A 5,579-nucleotide genomic window follows, 5' to 3' on the forward strand; every position below is an offset into this window, starting at 1 on the left:
TCCGCATCTTGTACAGCAATTAACCACTAGGAAGAATGTATGCAATGTGTTAATTATTGAAACTGTCCTACCAATTTGATTTGAAACTGTCTCATTTCTATTTGTTTCTCAATAAAATTATGGGGGAAAAAAAGAGGCATAGAGGAGCGCCTTGGGGATGGCTCAGTAAAATAAGTGCTTCCCTGGCAAGCACAAGGGCCAGAGTTCAATCCCCGGTTCCGCAAAAAAAAGGCATAGAGGAAATTCACACATGAAAGGATGTGGGAAACCATTAACTGGTATCCATTTTATAATAGTGTCAGCTATTTTCTTAAGTTTCTATTCCCCTGCTGAGTTAAGTTTCTGCTCCTTCCTGCCTTGCCCATTCCCCGTGAATCACATGCTATGCCCCAGGGGTGGGACCTTCCTTTGTTTCCTAGATACCTGCTGAGGTCAAGAGCCGAGACTTCCTCATTCCTACACTCCCTATATATACCCAGCACCTGCCCTGAATAAATGAGACTTGATCAGACTCTCCTGTCTTGTCTCCATTTCTCGCGTCTCCTGTCCTTTGTCCCCTCCTCCATTCCCCGCTCCTCTCCCAGGTGACCTTCGTTGACTGACTCACTGGATGGGACAAGTGGCGCTCAATGTGTGGGGCACCTGGTATGGAGGATTCAGCGACGGAAACGTCCGAGTGAGCATGCAAGAGTGAAAGTAAAAGAGGCCCACGCCTCAGTTGCCTGCTGGGACGTCTGAACCTCGGTAAGCAAACGGCACCCCCTTTCCCTTTTCCTTCGGCAATGGGACAGACATTAAGTGAACATGAGATATTTGCTGAAAGCTTGAGAAAAGCATTAAAGGTGCAAGGAGTAAAGGTCAAAATAAAACAGTTTTGTGAATATTTTCAGTTCATACTCAAGGTGTGCCCTTGGTTCCCTTTGGAGGATGCGATCAACTCTAAGAGATGGCTACGGGTGGGAGATGCCCTCCAAGACTATTACAGGGTCTTTGGACTGGAAATGATCCCTGTAACTGCCTTTTCCTTTTGGAAACTTATTAATAAAATTCTCCAACAAAGGCACTGGGATCCTCTGATTAAACAGGTTGTTTCAGAAGGGGAACAAATCCTTCAATTATCAGCAAAAAACACACAAGTTTCCTCCCAGGCAGACTCTGACTCTCTCTCCTCCTCCTCCAAGGAGGACCCGGGGGAGTCAACGACTCTTACACACGCTCCCCCTGGCAAAGAGGCTGCTATGCCCATTGCGACTTCCACGTCACTCACTGCCCCCGAGGTTCCCAGTGTATACCCTGACTTATCCACCCTTCAGAATCTAATACTTAATAATGGCAGCTCTGAGGAGAAAGCCATTGATTAAAAAACTCTGGGTGATGAGGCCACTAAATACCGCCCGCTATCGCCACAAATTCCACCTTCTCAGAACTTAAAGAAAAAAGGGGCATCTTCTAACATGATTAAGGGGTTAAAAAATAAAGTTAGAGACCTCCAAAAACAGACTCAATTAAAAAAAAACAGTGTTTTGACTTCGCCCAAGAGCTTACAGTAAGAGGGCTGACCACGAGGCACTCGCCATTTTGCCCCCCCCCCCTTCTTCTCAGCCAAATCCTAAGAACAAAATGGCCGCCGACTGGGCGTTTCCAGTGACTGAGACACAAAGTACAAAAAATAAAGAAAAACAAACTCAGACTGTTAAGACGCACACACCTTTTGATCTCAAACTATTAAAAGAGTTAAAGGCTGCTGTCACACAATATGGCACCACAACTTCTTATACACTTACTGTATTAGACTCCATGACTCAGGGATGGCTCACCCCTAAAGACTGATATACATTAGCCAAGGCCACTTTGTCCGGTGGATATTACTTACTCTAGAAGTCAGAGTATCTAAAAAATTGTGACTCTATGGCCCAAAAAAATGCAGAGGCTAAAAATGATTGGACTTATGAGATGCTGGCAGGCGTGAGAGACTTTTCCACGACCCAGGCCCAGTCCAGATACGATACAGGTCTCTATGCTGAAATCCAAGCAGCTGCCACTAACGCATAAAAAAAAAACTTCCCACTAAAGGAGATATAAGTTCCTCACTCACTAATATTAAACAAGGGCCAGATGAGCCTTTTGCAGAATTTTGTCCACTGCTTGCTCACTGCAGCTGGGAGGATCTTTGACAATGCTGATACAGGTACAGATTTTGTTAAACAGTTGGCTTTTGAAAATGCTAACGCTGCCTTCCAGGCTGCCATTACATCATACAAAAAGAAAGCTGATTTGATGGGCTATATACACCTCTGTTCTGACATTGGGTCTGCTTATCAATAGCGTCTTGCCATGGCTACTGCCCTTCAGGGATACACATTAAACAATTTTTATCTCAACAAAACAAAACCAAATGGTTTAACTGTGGAGAAGCTGGCCATTATGCAAAGAACTGTAAAAAGAGCACAAAAACTAGCTCCAAAAGCACAAATTGTAGTGCTAGCCTCCCTTTTAGAGTCCAACCTGTAACCTTCAAAAATGCTTCCTGTATACAAGGAAGCTTCCACAATGATAGCTTCACTGTTGATGTTGGATTTATTACCTTCACCAGCTGCAATCAAATACTTAACTACAGTAGCCCTATTTGCCCCAAAAAGGGACATGTGTTTGTATGTGGGGGAAGCTTGGCCTTCACATATTTACCTACCAACTGGACAGGACTGTGTGTCATGGCAATTGTATTGCCTGATATAGATGTCATCTCTGGTAATGATCCCGTACCCCTTCCCAGTTTAGATTATGCTATGGGCCACACAAAGAGGGCAGTCCAGTTCATCCTTTTATTTGTGGGGCTAGGAGTCACGGTGGCCATGGGGACAGGCACCGCAGGGTTGGGAGTAGCAGGACATTCTTATACCAAATTATCTAATCAGCTGATTGATGATGTTCAAACACTGTCTGGTACTATCCAAGAAATCCAAGACCAGATAGATTCATTAGCAGAAGTAGTCTTACAAAATAGGAGGGGCTTAGAACTTCTAACAGCAGAGCAGGGAGGGATCTGCTTGGCTTTACAGGAACGCTGCTGCTTCTACGCAAACAAGTCCGGTATTGTTCAAGATAAAATAAAGAGACTTCAAGAAGATCTTATTAAGAGGAGGAGAGAGTTATTTGAAAACCCTTTCTGGAGCGCATGGAATGGAGTACTTACTACCCTACTTTCTCTCCCTATTGGGACCCTTGATTGGACTATTAATACTTTTATCAATAGGACCCTGTCTTTTCAATAGGCTGACGATTTTCATTAAACAACAATTTAATGCAACATTAGAATGCAACCCATACAGGTCCATTACAATAGGCTTGAGATGGCTGACAGAGAAAGTTGTGCTAAACTTGAAAGAGTACACTGCAATGATGCCCAATCCAGGTAAAGAGATTTTCTCACCTTGGTGCAATGGACTGGATAGCCAGAGACGGGCAACTAGAGGCTCACATGCGGTACCGACTGCCACCTAAGACAGAAACTGGGCCTTCCGCTGCCCTGCTTTCCTATGATGAGAAAGGTCTGGTTCGGCCCCATGTGAAAGCATCTTGACTCAAGGCAGGCACAGTCCCCTAAAGGAGTAATGGCCTTTGGAGTTAAAGTAAAAAAGGGGACCTGTGGGAAGCCATTAACTGGTATCCATTTTATAATAGTGTCAGCCATTTTCTTAAGTTTCTATTCCCCTGCTGAGTTGTTTCTGCTCCTTCCTGCCTTGCCCATTCCCCGTGAATCACATGCTATGCCCCAGGGGTGGGACCTTCTTTTGTTTCCTAGATACCTGCTGATGTCAAGAGCCAAGACGTCCTCATTCCTACACTACCTATATATACCCAGCACCTCCCCTGAATAAATGAGACTTGATCAGACTTTCCTGTCTTGTCTCCATTTCTCACATCTCCTGTCCTTTGTCCCCCTCCTCCATTCCCCGCTCCTCTCCCAGGTGACCTTCGTCGACTAACCCGCGTGTCGGGACAAAAGGACACACAACATCATTAGTTATCGGAGAAATGTAAATCAAAACCACAGTGAGGTTCCAGTTCCCTCAACAGGGTGGCCACAATAAAAACAACAGACCGTAACACATGTTGTTGAAAATTTGGAACCTTCTCCAATCACTTCTGGGAAGGTAAAAGGGTCTTGTGCTATGGAAAAGTTTGGCAGGCCCTCAAAATATTACACACAGGGTTACTCTACAATGGAACTATTCTACTCCGAGGCAATGTAAACATATGTTCACACAGAAACTTGTATACAAATGTTGGTAGCAGTATTATTTATAATATTCAAAATCGACCAATCCAAACATCCATGAATTGATAAAAACAATGTGATGTACCCAAATAAATATTATCTGTGAATGAAATACTAGCATATCTTATAAGATAGATTAACCTTAATAAGTTAAAGAAATCAATCACAAAATGTCACATATTTTATGATTTCTATATGTATATGAAATGTCCAGAAATGGACAAATCTAAGGAAAGTAGGATAGTAGTTGCAGCTACAGAGTACTGGGAGAAACTAGGGTATGATTCTCACTGCGTATATATTTTCTTTGGGGGAATAATAAAATACTCTAAAATTGATGGTGATAAGTTGCATAATCCTGAGAATATGCCAAAATACCCTGAATTTTACAATTTAAATTTCATATATATGGCATATGAATTACATTTCAATACAACTTAGAAAATAAAAATTTTAGAAAATAAAACTTTTAATTCTTACATAATAATGTAGAGAATATGCATCAGACACACATTAATATACTTGCAAGTTTTAAAAATATGTTGTCTCATCGATTTTGCACTGATTTTTTTTTAAGAAACAAAAGGCTACAAAATAAATCACAACCCCTGGTGTTCATTGTGCCCACCAAAATGACCACATCTAATGTTGGTGGAGGTCATTCTCACGCATACATTTATGTTTTTATATACTTATGTAGACATCTATAAGCAATACACACTTATTTTAAATTCATTTTATATAGACGGTACAATGAAAAATGGCTGTCCACAGCTCGCTCTTAATACTTTGCATGGTGTTGAAACTTTTAGATGTATCCTTGTTAACATATATGTTGAACTAATTCATCTACTTAAGTTCTATATAGTATTCTACTTGTTGATATAAAATAGACAGAATGTCTATTTTTCTAAGGGTAAAATTTTATGCTGTTTCCAAACTTTCAGTACTACCAAGAGTACTGGGAACCAAATGCCTTGAATATGTTCTGACGGACACATCCACAAATACTTATGTAGGAGAAAACACCTGAAATTAGAACTTTCTAGCTTAGAGGTGATGATCAATTTAAAGTATAAGCTACAGGGCTGGGGAGATATCTTGCTAGTCTAAGTGCCTGCCTGTCAAGCACAAGGACCTGGGTTTGTTTTTTTTTCCCAAAATTTTATTGATAAACAGCAATGAGACAGTTTCAAATCAAATCAGAAGTACAGTTTCAACAAATAACACACTGCATATATTCTTCTTAGTGGTTAATTGCTGTACAAGATGCAGACTTGAGATCCTACTTACAAACACC

This window comes from Octodon degus, unplaced genomic scaffold, assembly GCF_000260255.1.
Source record: "Octodon degus isolate 3935 unplaced genomic scaffold, OctDeg1.0 scaffold00012, whole genome shotgun sequence".
Lineage (NCBI taxonomy): Eukaryota > Metazoa > Chordata > Mammalia > Rodentia > Octodontidae > Octodon > Octodon degus.